At 41.3% G+C, this 17,598-nt stretch overlaps 1 protein-coding gene across 2 annotated transcripts in view; it reads right to left on the bottom strand.

Annotated features, from left to right (window-relative positions):
- Positions 1-17,598, bottom strand: part of DPP6 (dipeptidyl peptidase like 6) — a 571,062-nt gene that overhangs the window by 276,267 nt on the left and 277,197 nt on the right. The gene's annotated exons all lie outside the window — the stretch shown is intronic.

Genomic DNA, 17,598 nt, shown 5'->3' with positions numbered 1-17,598 from the left:
AGGACTGCGTGATGTAGCGGCGAATTATGTTTGCCGATCCCAGTAAAGCGGCCTTTTGCAATTGACAGATGGAGATATTGTCAATTCCAATGGTTTTCAAATGTCTGCTGAGATCATTTGGCACTGCCCCCAGCGTGCCAAGTACCACTGGGACCACTTTCACTGGCTTATGCCAGAGTTGTTGCAGCTTGATTTTTAGATCTTCATTATTATTATTATTATTATTATTATTATTATTATTATTATTATTATTATTATTAAAATTTATATACCGCCCCTCTCCAAAGACTCTGAAGACATAATAGATGGCATATATTATATGACATTAAGTAGAGTTACAATGCTTTTTGGAGTGCTTCTTTGAAGGACTAATACATAATATTCTGCTGCACGAATCCCAGTGACCAGTTAGGTCCCACAGAGTGGGCCTTCTCCGGGTCCCGTCAACTAAACAATGTTGTTTGGCGGGACCCAGGGGAAGAGCCTTCTCTGTGGTGGCCCCAACCCTCTGGAACCAACTCCCCCCAGAGATTAGAATTTCCCCCACCCTCCTTGCCTTTCGTAAGCTTCTTAAAACCTACCTCTGCCATCAGGCATGGGGGAACTGAGATACAGTATTCTTTCCCCCTAGGCCTTACAATTTACGCATGGTATGGTTGTATGTATGTTTGTTTTTATAATAAGGGTTTTTTTTAGTTGTTTAGTATTGGATTGTTACATGCTGTTTTTTATCACTGTTGTTAGCCGCCCCGAGTCTGTGGAGAGGCGCGGCATACAAATCCAATAAATAATAATAATAATAATAATAATAATAAGAAGAAGAAGAAGAAGAAGAAGAAGAAGAAGCTGCATCTTGTAATTTGTTAAAGATCTGAAGCTCAAACAGATCTGATTCTGCGCCTCTTTGACCCAATGATGGTAGTGTTATCATGCCACCAAGAAAGCATGTATTCTAATCTATATGATGTCAGATACTCCCACGATCTTTCCTACACCCCTTTCAATGTTGCTATGGTACAGTCTGAGCTGGCATTTACTATTAAACAATGAACATAATAGATGCTACAAAAGAACATTGAACAACAAGTCAACTTTCTCAACTGCAGTATAATCAAAATAGCAAGGGTGAAATTATACAATGGTCGCACTTTTAAGAGTTTGAGTCAGACTAACGTGCACTTCTCTAAACAACGCATCATGTTCAACCTTCTCACCTTCCTCTCATTTTATGAAATTAAAACCCAGTGAAGATGGGAAGAGAAAGACAGGAAAAGTGTGTTCTGTGGCATAATGCAAAATAATAGTAAATAATAAGACACACAACTTTTCAGCCAGCCAGCCAGCCAATGAACCATCAAATAAGCTATTGTCTCTTATGGGATCTGACAAGCCTGTGTTTCCACATTACCTGAGAAACATTTCTCTGAATGAATTTCTCCAGTTTAATAATTTTATATCAATATTTCGTCAGAGTCTTTGAAAGTATTGTTGGTGACACATGAGTCTCAATGAGATTCTTAGTGCAATAATAATAATAATTTATTTATTAGATTTGTATGCCGCCCCTCTTCGTAGACTCGGGGCGGCTCTCAACACAATAAAAACAGTTCATGACAAATCTAATAATTATAATTTAAAATATTTTAAAAACCCCATTACTAAGCAAACATACATACAAACATACCATGCATAAATTGTATATGCCTGGGGGAGATGTCTCAGTTCCCCCATGCCTGATGACAAAGGTGGATTTTAAGGAGCTTACGAAAGGCAAGGAGAGTAGGAGCAGTTCTAATCTCTGGGGGGAGCTGGTTCCAGAGAGTCGGGGCCACCACAGAGAAGGCTCTTCCCCTGGGGCCCGCCAACCGACATTGTTTAGTTGACAGGACCCGGAGAAGGCCCACTCTGTGGGACCTAATTGGTTGCTGGGATTTGTGCAGCAGAAGGCGGTCTCGGACATATTCTGGTCCGATGCCATGAAGGGCTTTAAAGGTCATAACCAACACTTTGAATTGTGACCGGAAATTGATCGGCAACCAATGCAGACTGCAGAGTGTTAGTGTAACATGGGCATACCTAGGGAAGCCCGTGACTGCTCTCGCAGCTGCATTCTGCACGGTCTGAAGTTTCCAAACACTTTTCAAAGGTAGCCCCATGTAGAGAGCGTTACAGTAGTCGAGCCTCAAGGTGATGAGGGCGTGAGTGACTGTGAGCAGGGAGTCCCGGTCCAGGTAGGGCCACAACTGGTGCACCAGGCGAATCCGGGGGAACGCGCCCCTCGCCACAGCTGAAAGATGGTTCTCTAATGTGAGCTGTGGATCGAGGAGGACGCCCAAGTTGCGGACCCTCTCCGAGGGGGTCAATAATTCCCCCCCCCCCAGGGTGATGGACGGACAGATGGGATTGTCCTTGGGAGGCAGAACCCACAGCCACTCCGTCTTATCTGGGTTGAGCTTGAGTCCGTTGACACCCATCCAGGCTCCAACAGCCTCCAGACACCGGCACATCACTTCCACTGCTTCGTTGATTGTATAATAATATACAATAACAACAACAGAGTTGCAAGGAACTTTGCAGGAAACCTTACAGTACTTCAGACAAATAGTTATCCAACATCGTAAAAACTTCCAATGTTGGAGCATTCACAAGCTGTTCCACTGATTAATTGTTTTAACTACCAGGAAATTCCTCCTAAGTTCTAAGTTGCTTTTCTCCTCGTTCAACTTCCACCCGTTGCTTCTTGTCCTACCCTCAGGTGCTTTAGAGCAGTGTTTCCCAACCTTGGCAACTTGAAGATATTTGGACTTCAACTCCCAGAATTCCCCAGCCAGCGAATGGACTTCCAGTTTTCCTGTTGGGCAGTTTTTCGCAGTCTAGGGCTTCAGGGAAGCTTCCCTGAAGGCTCCGCAGACCGAAACGGCCCTCCCAAGCCCGAAAATCAGATGGTTCTGACATAGGGCAACGCCTTGCATGCTCTCCAATATGCCACAAGGTTTGACGATACTGATACCTCTTTTCCATTCCTCAAAGTGACGCATTGCCCATTTATTCTAAAATTGATTGTCGGTGCTCATCATTAATTGCATTTCCAAATAATGTCCTGGTATTTTTTTTGAAGAATCATCAGCTCTGACTTGAAAAAATAAAGGGGTGTTATTTGAACTTAATTTATTCATGTTGCCTGTCTTCAAGTGAATTAAAATGAATAAGCAAGATCCATCAAATCAATGCGTGTGATTTTATGCAACCCCTTTGAACTTGGGACTGTTGTCAACAAAGAGACCAGGACAGAAGAGGATGACAAATGCAAGGAACATGAATTTGTGCAAACTCTGAGAAACAGTGGAAGATGAGAGAAGATTATGATCCATGGGGTTAGGAAGAATCAGATACAACTTAGCTACTGAACCACAACAATAAAATGAATTAGAGATAGGGATGCCATCTACCATCTGCTGCAACTCAAAAGGGTTGGGGTTTGTTTTTTGCAGTCTATAAACACCAATTCTGATTGGAAGAAAAGCATTCCATCCAGTCTACATAAGCCAATAGGTATCATCCTATTAATTTCCAGTTCAATGGAAAAATAGAAGTCTGACGGCAGAAAAAGACCTCATGATCCATCTAGTCTGCCCTTATACCATTTTCTGTATTTTATCTTAGGATGGATATATGTTTATCCCAGGCATGTTTAAATTCAGTTACTGTGGATTTATCTACTGCGTCTGCTGGAAGTTTGTTCCAAGCATCTACTACTCTTTTAGTAAAATAATATTTTCTCATGTTGCTTTTGATCTTTCTCCCAACTAACTTCAGATTGTGTCCCCTTGTTCTTGTGTTCAGTTTCCTATTAAAAACACTTCCCTCCTGAACCTTATTTAACCCTTTGACATATGTAAATGTTTCGATCATGTCCCCCCTTTCCTTTCTGTCCTCCAGACTATACAGATTGAGTTCATGAAGTCTTGCCTGATATGTTTTATGCTTAAGACCTTCCACCATTCTTGCAGCCCGTCTTTGGACCCGTTCAATTTTGTCAATATCTTTTTGTAGGTGAGGTCTCCAGAACTGAACAGAAGTATTCCAAATGTGGTCTCACCAGCGCTCTATATAGCGGGATCACAATCTCCCTCTTCCTGCTTGTTATACCTCTAGCTATGCAGCCAAGCATCCTACTTGCTTTTCCTACCGCCCGACCACACTGTTCACCCATTTTGAGACTGTCAGAAATCACTACCCCTAAATCCTTCTCTTCTGAAGTTTTTGCTAACACAGCCAGCATATCAGAAGTTTTTGCTAATAAAGCCAGCATATCAGAAAAGAAATAAAGAAATTGCAACGAGGCAACAATAAGAACAGTGGCATATTATAAAATTTTGTGTTCTTTCACTCGCCAGGTGAGAAAGAGTACTGGTCTTCTGGACAGTGATGGGGAAGATTCCAGGTAATGATGACTGCATGAAAGTCCCCCCCCCTACAATTTTGGATGAGCGTTATACTCTGTGATTTTTCCTGAAAGATAAGAATCCCTTTTTCTACTCATTTAATGCTGTAGTTGAGGAAAGAAAGAAAAAAAATCTTAGAAGAAACTATGCAAGAGAAATTAATTGAATAACGTGGGTGTATGGGTAGCTTTATTGCGCAAGTGAAACAGGCTAGAAATAATGAATCCTCTGAGATATTTTTATCCAGATTTCGATTTTAAAAGGAGAAGAGTGGGAACACTTTAAAGCACAGCTCTTCCCGTCAGCAGAAAAGAAGCGACATAAAACACCAGTTAGTATAGTTTAATAGAATTAAGCGAGTTTGTCTACAGTTCATGTAAGCCTCTGGTCAAAATCATCTTTCCATTAAATAAAATACATTGCAATTTTTTTAAAATGGGTTTTTGTTTCTTTACTGCTTCTTGTTCATCCTGGGAAAGATAATCGAGTGGAGGATTTGTGAGCACCTAGAAACAAACAAGGTAATTACTAGGAGCCAGCATGGGTTTGTTAAAAAATGGATAATGCCTGACAAAACGTACTGCCCTTTTTGATAAAGCAAATAGTCAAAGAAATGCTTGGGTACTCCATCACTGGAGGATTTTAAAAGATATAACAGACTATCATTTCACCAGTATGGTATAAGGCTCCTGCTTTGAGTAGGGTGTTGGACTAGAAGACCGCTAGTTTTTGAACCCCATGATTCTATATTTCTGGGTGGTTTTTTTTTTTACATTAGTTAATAGAGTTATAATAAGGGGCGTGCACAAGCGCATCATCGTGCCTACTGTCCCTGTTCTACTGTCTTCTATCATTACCTATCTAATGTTTATTTGTACAAACTACCATCCTATTATTGTTTGACAAAAATAAATTAAAACAAAATAAATAAATAAAATAAATAGAGTTCAGCTAAATATATCATTGCTGTCTTCTATGAGTGTCCAAACTGGCCAGAGGGGCACATCTGTTCTGCCGGCTCCTGGCACGAGCGTTCAATTAAATGTAAAAGTAGCAAAAACAGACACACACACACACACACAGGACAAGGCAACAATAGTTTCTTTATCCAAAGAAAAATAGAAGAAAAACCCTCTTTTGAATGCAAAGGGCTCACTTGTAAAAACAACCAAACTTGAATGCAGTGAAATAATAAAAACAACAAACTCAAGTACATTAACCAGTAGCTGTGAATGCGTCACAGCTACTCCTCTTCAGACGTTGTAAACTCACTATGATTTATGGTCAGAGTCCTGAAATCCAAACACAAGGTCCTGCAATGCAACCTCCACAAGCACAATCAGATAATCTTCCACACTGCGAGGCCGGCACACTGCCCATTTAACAGCAGCCCTAATTACTTGAACCCCACCCAACCACAGATGGACTCTATTATCTCCTGTAATACCTCCAAAGCTGTTCTCTTCTATGCATAGTTCTATGCATGTGTGGGTCTATCACAGCTTCCTCATCAGAGTCTATCGAAGATAAGGAAGATGATGACTGGCTTCTTCCTGGGCTGCCTGCCAGACGCCCCTCTGAAGGTCCCATCTCACAGTCACTCCCTTTGTCAGAGGATAATTCGCTGCCCAGAGCTATCGGCAGCAAAACAGGCCTGTGACATTTGGATGTTTCGCCCACATACACCCCCACAGTCCTTGGGGCAGGAGCTGGGTCAGAGTTAACCACAACAGCATCTAAATAAACAAAGAAACATCCAACACAGTGATGGGTTTCTACTGGTTCACCCTAGTTCAGGCATACTGTTAGTGGCGGTGGAGGGAGGATCCACCCATTGTCCAGATGTCTTCACGGATGTTCTGCGCATGGGCAGAAGCGGCACCTGCGCATATCTCCAAACTGATAACAAAGGTAACTTTGGATCATTACTGATCCAAAAGGTCATAAATAGCTACACACACCAAAACTACATCACCTGACTGTTAGATTAAAGAGCCATCAGCCACAGTAACCCATCTCAACCCAAGCTAGCAAGATACAAACCACAAGCAGGATAATATTTTGACAGTTTGTCATTCGGTTGTCCTCAAACACTCAATTCTCAGAAACATTTTATTCCAATGCGTATTTTCTCTGCCTCTATTAATTTTCCTGCATGCTTCCTAATCAGACGGGTGAACCCATTACTGACCTTGAAAAAAGGTCAAACGCGTTCAATGAGTTTTGAAGGAGCTTAGTGTAAAATTTTTCAGAGCCACTGTGAAAATGGCTGTATCTTCCTCTGCAAAAGTATACAAAGCGTTTCTAGGCAAGAAGGAGAGATTTATGCTTTTAAATGTCACTGTAGGCAGTCCAAAGAACCCAAATGGCTAGACACCAGCAGGGAAAATTGTTTTTGGATACCCAATTCATTTCAGTGCATTTGACAATCCTTAGGGTAATCTTCAGTCTGGTATAGATGTTTAGGATGGTTGGCATCGGATTATGACATGCTATAATTTGGTTGTTGTTGTTTTTGTCCCAACTGTTTGTTGCTACTCTTTACACATTCTATGTTACAAATCTCTTTCCGATTTGATGGCCAATTTGCTAGGACAGTGATGGTGAACCTATGGCATGCATGACACAGGTGGAATGCAGAGCCATCATATGCTGCAATGTCCTGCCTGTCAAAGACTACTTCAGCTTCAACCACAACAACACAAGAGCACACAACAGATTCAAGCCTAATATTAACCGCTCCAAATTTGACTGTAAAAAATGCGACTTTAGTAATCGGGTTGTCGAAGGGTGGAACTCATTACCGGACTCTGTAGTATCATCCCCTAACCCCCAACATTTTACCCTTAGACTATCCATGGTTGACCTCTCCAGATTCCTAAGAGGTCTGTAAGGGGCGTACATAAGCGCACTAGTGTGCCTTCCGTCCCCTGTCCTATGGTCTCTCCTATAGTTCCTCTCTAGCTATGCAGCCAAGCATTCTACTTGCATTCTACAAGCATTTATGTAGCAGGTGTCAAGAGTCAGATGGTAGAAAGTGGTTTTCAACAAGCTACTGCAACCAATTTATTTTGCATCCTGTTTCCCCCCCCCCAACTTGTACATTTGTTAGAATTGCACACTTAAATGTAAACGCTTGTATATGTAAATGCAGACAATATATGTAAGTTGTTATGGGCACTGCAGCCATAGCAACTATTGTCACTCTAATTTCGTATTATTATGCCACGTTACTTTTTTGGTTTTAAAAAAACCGAATAAAACTGACAGTCTCTTTGGTCTACCCTGCAGCGCTTAACTTCTGCTATTAATACTCAGAAATTCAAAAGTATATCTGTGTGAAACAAATGGAATGTCTTACCGGTATTAAAGATGCTATTTGCCATTCTAATTCAATAAGATGGATTCTTTCATGCAAATCACTTCGATGATCCTAGGCTTTCTTATCTCTTTTCAGAATTCTCATGTTATTAACTGAAGTGACAAACTGAATACGATTTAGTGCATGTCGGTCATTCTAATCATATCTGCCTTTATGATGAATACTGTCCTACAGATTGTATTTTCACTAAAAAAATTTTTTTTTTTTTTAAATGCCCACCCTGTTCAGAATAAGCATTTCAAATGCAGAAACTTGGAACTGAGGAAATAATGAAAATACCCAATTTATGTAGTTTTTAAAACAAAACTACAACAATAAAACAAGATTCTCAAGTCAACATCAACTGGTCAAGACAAACATTACATCTGGCAGGATAGCATAGAAACACAGAAGATTGATGGCAGAAAAGGAAAAGAAATCCTCCATCTGAGTATTGATAAAATTGAATGGGTCCAAAGACAGGTTACAAAAATGGTGGAAGATTAGATTAGATTAGATTTATTGGATTTATATGCCGCCCCTCTCTGCAGACTCGGGGCGGCTCACAATAATGGTAAAAAACAGTACATAGTAACAAATCTAATATTTAGAAATCTAAATTACAGTTTTAGATTAAAGGTCTTAAGCATAAAACGTATCAGGAAAGACTTCATGAACTCAATCCGTATAGCAGTGGTTCTCAACCTTTCTAATGCCACGATCCCTTAATCCTCATCTTGTGGTGACGCCCAACTATAAGTTTAGCGCCAATTCTTCCAACAGATCTTTAAGCTGATTGGCAAGAGGTCAGAGGGTCAACCCCCCCCCTGTAAACGCTTGAATGGTTGGATTGTAAAAATATGTTCCGAGATGCCAGAATAGAAGCTTTAGTTGCTAACACCATTGGAAATTAGTCTTTTCCCATGGTCTTAGGTGACCCCTGTGAAATGGTCGTTTGACCCCCAAAGGGGTCCTGACCCCAAGGTTGAGAACCACTGCTGTATAGTCTGGAGGACAGAATGGAAAGGGGGGGACATGAATGAAACATTTAAAGAGTTAAATAAGGTTCAGGAGGGAAGTTTTTTTAATAGGAAAGTTAACACAAGAACAAGGGGCACAATCTAAGGTTAGTTGAGGGAAAGATCAGAAGCAACGTGAGAAAATATTATTTTACTGAAAGAGTAGTAGATGCTTCCAGCAGATGTGGTAGATAAATCCACAGTAACTGAATGTAAACATGCCTGGGATAAACATATATCCACCCTAAGATAAAATACAGGAAATAGTGTAAGGGCAGACTCGAAGGACCATGAGGTCTTTTTCTGCCGTTAATCTTCTATGTTTCTATAAACATTAACCTGCTTTCTCCTTGTTTTAGACCCATTCAAGCACTTGAGTCAGAGAAAATAAAGAGACATTAACTTCTGTTGTTGCTTACAAATACGCGATGTTTGTGTCCCGAGACAACCAAGTGGTATTGGTAGCTCAAGGACAATCTACCCATCATGTTTGAAGATTTATGGACTGCAGCATTATCTCACTCTGTAGACTTCTAATTGACTAAACCACAATAGCTGAAAGAAAATGGGATGTGATTAAAATAAGGGGGCATCTTTCTCACAGATTCACTGCCCAAATGATGCCCCACCCCGAAGTATCTCTAGCAGGATCTGCAACTGACATCTGATATTTGTTGATGGATTTACAAGCTGACTCTTATGTGGTTACAAAGGGAACGCTATCAATCTAGGGCAGGGGTGTCAAACTCTATTTCATTGAGGGCCGCATCAAGCATCTGGGTTTGTACTGAACCTGGGGGGGCTTGGGATGGGCATTGTCACTGTTGTTGGAGCGCATTTGTGGTGGCCTGAGTGCTCTACCAGCAAAAACTATGCTTCTTAGCTGCAAAATAAATAGGTCAGCCTCTGAATTTTCCCAAATGTTCTTAATCCAGGAACTGAATTTTAGTATCTCGGGCTACAACATGAGAAAATATTATTTTACTGAAAGAGTAGTAGATGCTTGGAACAAACTTTCAGCAGACGTGGTAGGTAAATTCAGGTAGGTAGGTAGTAACTGAATTTAAACATGCCTGGGATAAACATATATCCATCCTAAGATAAAATACAGAAAATGGTATAAGGGCAGACTAGATGGATCATGAGGTCTTTTTCTGCCGTCAGACTTCTATGTTTCTATTGAACTGGAAATTAATAGGGTGATCCCTATTGGCTTATGTAGACTGGATGGAATGCTTTTCTTCCAATCAGAATTGGTGTTTATAGACTGCAAAAAACAAACCCCAACCCATTTGAGTTGCAGCAGATGGCAGATGGCATCCCCATCTCTAATTCATTTTATTGTTGTGGTTCAGTAGCTAAGTTGTATCTGACTCTTCCTAACCCCATGGATCATAATCTTTATTCATAATCTGAATTTTCCCAAATGTTCTTAATCCAGGAACTGAATTTTAGTATCTCGGGCTACAAAAATGGTGGAAGGTCTTAAGCATAAAACGTCTCCGGAAAGACTTAATGAACTCAATCTGTATAGTCTGGAGGACAGAAGGGAAAGTGGGGGACATGATCAAAACATTTAAATATGTTAAAGAGTTAAATAAGGTTCAGGAGGGAAGTGTTTTTAATAGGAAAGTGAGCACAAGAACAAGGGGACACAATAGGAAGTTAGTTGGGGGAAAGATCAAAAGCAACATGAGAAAATATTATTTTACTGAAAGAGTAGTAGATGCTTGGAACAAACTTCCAGCAGAAGTGGTTGGTAAATCCACAGTAACTGAATATAAACATGCCTTGGATAAACATATATCCATCCTAAGATAAAATGCAGGAAATAGTACAAGGGCAGACTAGATGGACCATGAGGTGGTTTTTTTGCCATCAATCTTCTATGTTTCTATCTCCCACTACGATATCTTAAGCCTGGAGTGAGCTTCCTTGATGCTAAATTACAACAACTGGCTTTTCGGGATCAAGAAAAGGAGTTGTTACTTCTATTACTGTTCTAACCTATCTCGGCCTCTTAGTCTTTCAGCCATCTAGTTTAGGCAGTGTCCTGTTGTTAGATGAAATGGATGTATTCATGACTGAGGTTTCACAACAAATAAAGCAAATACAGTCATTAGAAATCTATTTTCTATGCTTCAAATTTAAATGAACCTATAGTTCCCTTACTGAGTATGGACACAATTTTGGTAAAAAAACAGGTGCCAGTTTTCATTCAAACTGTCATAAAACACAGTCACATAATTGGGAGATGTTGAATATGGCTGTAAATATGGCTGTAGATATGGTGCGGTGGTTAGAGTATCAAACTCGATTTCATTGATCATTAAGAGCCGGGGTGGCACAGATGTTAAAGTGCAGCACTGCAGGCTACTTCAGCTAACTGCTACCTGTAGTTCAGCAGTTCAAATCTCACCACCAGCTCAAGATTGACTCAGCTTTTTATCCTTCCCAAGTGGATAAAATGAGGACCCAGATTGTTGGGGGCAAGAGGCTGACTCTGTAAACCATTTAGAGAGGGCTGTAAAAGTAATTTGAAGCAGTATATAAGTCTAAGTGCTATTGCTAAATGCAGCTGCATTATCAAACACACCAAGCTTGGCTACTTTGATTGTGGAGGGTTTCAACTGGGGTGGGCAGCAGGCAGGATGGGGTGGAACGCAGTTCCACCGGCGGAAATGAAGCTGTGTGTCCAGCTCCAGCTGACTATCCCCCCTCCCATCCTCTTCCTCCTCCTCGGAAAGCGGCAGGGAGACTAGCACCGGCAGGAGTTGCAGGGGGCCCATTTCCTCCCCCCTCTTTTCTCAACAGCTGATCAGCCCCCATTCGCCTAGCTACCCAGCCTGAGGCAGGGGGCGACCCAGGAAGGAGAGTGTGGGAAGTACGAAACAAATTGTCACCCCAGAGGGCAACACTAGTGAGGTTGTAAGTCGAGGATTTAACAGTTCACTTGAACGATGATGACCGTTCAAACCACTCCCATCTGGTCACATGACCGGCAAGCCACTCCTACCCAGTCACATGACCCACCAAGCCACACTCACAAAATAAGCCACACCCACAGAATAAGCCACACTGGCAGTAAAATTTTGGCTGCCCATTACTGGTTTCAACCATCAGAACTTTGAATTTGGGTTCCGGTTAGTTGTAATTTTGAGCAGTTGCTGAGCAACCAGTTGTAACTCAAGAGCTACCTGCACACAGGACAAAGCCTTTCTCCCAATCAAAAGCACACCGCATTTGCACATGCATATAATTTTAACTGTCTGCTTTTATATAAATGCCATGATTGCTTTTTTCACATTCCTCCCTCTCCCAATACCGGATGCTAAATAGAACTTTGGGCAACCAAATTTATGCCAAGATATGATTTAAGAAAAAAACAGGTACTAAATATTTTTCAGATGGTGTATTGCTGTTCCATAACTACAAAAATAGATAAATCACATAATAATAAATGTTGGGTATGATTCTGTTGGGATAAAGAATAGACATTTAATTTTATGTGGTAAATCATAAGATTAAAAAAAAAATCAAAAGTACTGGAAAGTAATACATAGTATTATTGGAAAAAAACTGGGAACTAAAACTAAAATAATTAACGGCAAAATACGAGTGGACTCTTTTTTTTCTTTTTAAAAAATATACTTTATTAGTTTATAAAAAAAAGAAAACGGGAAAAGGGGGATGGGAATACAAAAAAGAGAAGGGGGAGGGGTAAACAGTATTTTTATACAACGGCTTATATATATCATTGTATACACATTCCGAGTATTTGTCTATATGTAAATATTTTGTATTCAATATTCTTATTTGGATAATCTTATAGCTGTAATATTTAATAGTCCAAGAATAACGTGGAAAGAGAAGGGATAGAAAAGGAAAGAGGGAAGAAAGAAAAGAGGAAGGAAGAGAGAAGAGAGAGAGAAAGAGAGGAGGAGGAGTACCTGCAAGCTAGCAGGCATTTGGATTGTGACGGCTTAGTTTGATTATGTTTGTTGTTTTTGTTATTGAGAAGTAATTGTAGGTTGTAATATTAGTAAGTTTCTAGTAATTATCAAGTGGATTGAACTCAGACAGGGATTGTATTGATTTTGGTTAAGTGGACTCTGATACATGTATTCTCGGTGTCAATTCTAAATCGATCTCAATATTTAATATCAAAAAGAAGCTTAATTTCTTGTCTAAGGAAATAAATTTGCAAACCTCTGATTGTTAATAATTAATTCACAATCTTCTATCCCTTTGATCTGGTTCTCACTGGATTCTATGAGATTTATTCAAGAGGAAATAAATTCCCAAAGAAACCGACTCAAATCGTTTGTGAACAAAATCTGTTTTCCCCTTCTCTTTATATGCATTATTACCATTTTAGCATAAGGTCTTTTTTTCCCTTTAAGCACTCCTCTTTCTTCTTCAGTTTTACAAGCTCCTCTGTTTCTGAGCAGAATGAATGAATATAAATTGCAATTAACAATTTACTATTGTTTGAGGCTTCAAATGTTTTGAAAATGATTAGATGGTAGTTAGAACATTTGTGAACATGAACAGTTTCCTCCATAATGTTTTCCCAAGTTGCTTCTGTCCCCACTGCTTTTTTGCTTGAGATGGTAATTCTATCTCTGTTTAGAAAAGGAAATACAGTAATACCTCATCTTACGAACCTAGTTGGTTCCCGGGGGAGGTTCGTAAGACGAAAAGTTCGTAAGACGAAACATTATTTCCCATAGGAAACAATGTAAAGTCAATTAATCCGTGCAACGAAAACCCCCCCCGCAAAAAACTGCCACCACCCGGCTGTCACCTTTTGAAACAGCCGGGGGGGGGGGGCTTCTCGGCGGCCTCCTGAACCCCGAACCCGGAAGTTCAGCAAAAGTTCGGGTTCGGGAGGCCGCCGAGAAGCCCCGCCGCCTGGCTGTCGTCTTTTAAAACAGCCGGGGGGGGGGGGGGGCCTTCTTGGAGGCCTCCCGAATGCTGAACCCGGAAGTTTGGGTTTGGCGTTCGGGTTCAGGAGGACGCTGAGAAGCCCCCCGGCTGTTTTAAAAGGTGACAGCCGGGCGGCGGGGCTTCTCAGTGGCCTCCTGAACCCGAACTTTTGCCGAACTTCTGGGTTCGGGGTTCAGGAGGACGCTGAGAAGCTCCCCGGCTGTTTCAAAACAGCGACAGCCAGGCAGCGGGGCTTCTTGGCGGCGGCGGCAGCAGGTTCGTAAGAAGGAAAAAGTTCATAAGAGGCAAAAAATTTCTGAACCCTGGGTTCGTATCTCGGGTTGTTCGTAAGACAAGGGGTTCATATCATGAGGTACCACTGTATTTCTTGTCATTTCACTTCTTGAAATGACAAGAAGTCATGGGTGTTCTAGTATGGTTGATTGATTGATTGGATTCGATTTTTGTAGCTGCCCATCACAGCGAACAACTTTGGGCAGGTCACAATTCAAAAATTTAAATCTGCATCTTGTATTTGGATAGTTTTTCCCCCTGATATTTTAACAATGGGGCACAAATTATTAAAATGCATAAATACATTAATAAGCAAGCAACAATGATTCAGATTGCCAATAAATAGTGATCTTATTATGCCACATGACACATTTACATTTCCAAAAGCAACAATACAAAAGAACACAATGTAGCTTTGAATTAGAAAGAAAGGACTTTTATTACTTCATAAAGCTGGTAAAATGAAACGAATAATTCTATTTCCATGCTAAACTGCAGATCCAACAAACTTCCTAACACAGCCCATTACTCAACAATACCTCACAGTTAATTACAGACATTTATACTGTATATTAAGCATATGCAGAGAAAATTCACGCAGAAGATAGGGGAAAAAGACTGTCAGAAGCAGATGCAAAGCCTATGGTTCGTAGGGCATTTTGGGGGGCAGATAACCAGGAAAGTTGCAGTTGGTGATAAGGGCTTATGGGGGTGCTGCTATGGCCATAACTTTGAAACCAGGTCATAAGTAACTTCACAAAGTTTTTGATTGTAAGTCATAGACCTCACATATACCTTCCACAGTAATCTGACAGGGGCATATTTAGAAATTTTGCTCAATGAATCAATCCTCTCTTCAGTCCTCAAATTTGTCTAGTCTCTAAGATCTTGTCCTTGGACCCATCAGTGATACAGGGAAGCCTACTGATCTACTGATCTAAGAACAGACCCATCAGTCAATGAATCCAAAAGAAGGATCACTGAAATTCCTAAGTAGACCAGACTAGAGAGAGGCAGAACTGACATAAAAACAGACTCAGTCCTCATTGGTTGACAGACGCGGTCAACACCTGCTACAACCTGCTTCCTGTCAATGACTACTTCAGCTTCAACCACAACAACACACGAGCAGACAACAGATACAAGCTTAAAGTAAACTGCTCCAAACTTGACTGCAGGAAATATGACTTTAGTAACTGAGTAATTAATGCATGGAACTTACTACCTGACTCTGGTATCATGTCCTAACCCAAAAAACGTTACCATTAGACCAGTGATGGTGAACTTATGGCACAGATGCCACAAGTGGCACACGGAACCATATCAGTTGGCACATGAGCCGTTGACTAGCTTAACTCCAACATGCATGTGTGTGCCAACCAGCTGATTTCTGACTTGCACAGAGGCTCTGGAAGGATATTTTTGGCTTTCAGAGAGCCTCTAGAGGGATGGGGAAGGGCATTTTTACCATCCCCTAGCTCCAGGGAAGCCTTTGGAGCCTGGGGAGAGATAAACACGAGCCTACTGGGCCCACTAGAAATTGGGAAACTAGCCATTTCTGGCCTCTAGAAGGCCTCTGGGTGCTGAGGAAGCTGCTTTCACCCTCCTCAGGCTTTGAATTATTTATTTATTTATTTATTTATTTATTTATTTATTACTTAGATTTGTATGGGTGTGGGCACTTGTGCATGCGCGATTGTGCACACCCACGATCTTTTGGCACCTGCCTTTCGCCATCACTGCCTTAGACTATCCACTGTTGACCTCACCCGATTCCTAAGAGGTCAGTAAGGGGCGTGCATAGGTGCACCAGCATGCCTACCATCCCCTGTCCTAATACAGTGATACCTTGTCTTACAAACTTAATTGGTTCCAGGACGAGGTTTGTAAGGTGAAAAGTTTGTAAGATGAAACAATGTTTCCCATAGGAATCAATGGAAACACGATTAATGCGTGCAAGCCCAAAACTCACCCCTTTTGCCAGCCGAAGTGCCCGTTTTTGCGCTGCTGGGAGTCCCCTGAGGCTCCCCTCCAGTGGAAACCTCACCTCTGGACTTCTGTGTTTTTGTGATGCTGCAGGGGAATCCCAGCAGGGGAATCCCAGCATCGCAAAAACGAGTGCTTCGCTGGCAACAGAAGTCCGGAGGTGGGGTTTCCCAGTGAAGGGAGCATCAGTGAAATTGCAGCATCGCAAAAACACCAAAGTCCTTGAAACCCCACCTCCGGACCTCTGTGTTTTTGCGATGCTGCGATTTCACTGAGGCTCCCTTCACTGGGAAATCCCATCTCCAGACTTCCGTTGCCAGCGAAGCACTCATTTTTGCGATGCTGGGATTCCCCTGCTGCATTGCAAAAACACGGTTTCCCATGGGAGGGAAGCCTCAGGGGAATCCCAGCAGCACAAAAATGGGTGCTTCACTGGCAACGGAAGTCCGGAGGCGGGGCATCCCAGTGGCGGTGGCTTGGGTTTGTAAGGTGAAAATAGTCTGTAAGAAGAGGCAAAAAAATTTTAAACCCCAGGTTTGTATCTCAAAAAAATTGTTATGACAAGGCGTTTGTAAGATCAAGTATCACTGTATTTCTTTTACTAGTATCACATATATAAGCATTGCTATATCTTTATATACTACCAAAACGTACTTGACAAAATAAATAAATAAATAAAATAGATAAACAAACAATCTGTCATGGATGAAAGCTCCACCTACTATGTGTTTTATTAGTACTATGTAAATTTAGTTCAAATTATCCCACATCAGCTTCATATTTGAGACAATGGGTTTCCAACCTCCAGACCGCAGCCCATTGGGAAATGGGCCGCACAAAAGCAGTGGATGAGAGCACGAAGATCCATTTGTGCATGTGGGGATTACTGTATGAAATCTTCTGAAAGAGAATTTACTGAAAGAGTAGTAGATGCTTGGAACAAACTCCCAGCAGATTGGTTGGTAAATCCACAGTAACTGAATTTAAACATGCCTGGGATAAACATATTTATTTATTAGATTTGTATGCCGCCCCTCTCCGTAGACTTGGGGCGGCTAACAACAATAATAAAACAACACATAACAAATCTAATATTTAAAAATAACTAAAAACCCTTATTAAAAACCAAACATACACACAAATATACCATGCATAAATTGTATAGGCCTGGGGGGAATGAATATCTCAATTCCCCCATGCCTGACGACAGAGGTGGGTTTTAAGGAGCTTACGAAAGGCAAGGAGAATCGGGGCAACTCTGATATCTGGGGGAAGCTGATTCCAGAGGGTCGGGGCCGCCACAGAGAAGGCTCTTCTCCTGGGTCCCGCCAAACGACATTGGTTAGTCGACGGGATCCGGAGAAGGCCAACTCTGTAGGACCTAACTGGTCGCTGGGATTTGTGCGGCAGAATAATATCAATCCTGAGATAAAATACAGGAAATAGTATAAGGGCAGACTAGATGAACCATGAGGTCTTTTGCTGCCGTCAATCTTCTATGTTTCTATGTTTCTATCTCCTACCCTTCCACTGAGTCCACAAAGCTGAAAAGGTTGGGGAACCT

This window comes from Erythrolamprus reginae, chromosome Z (assembly GCF_031021105.1).
Source record: "Erythrolamprus reginae isolate rEryReg1 chromosome Z, rEryReg1.hap1, whole genome shotgun sequence".
NCBI lineage: Eukaryota > Metazoa > Chordata > Lepidosauria > Squamata > Dipsadidae > Erythrolamprus > Erythrolamprus reginae.
Note: the sequence above shows the minus strand (reverse complement) of the source record. Positions and strands in the feature narration are given on the sequence as shown.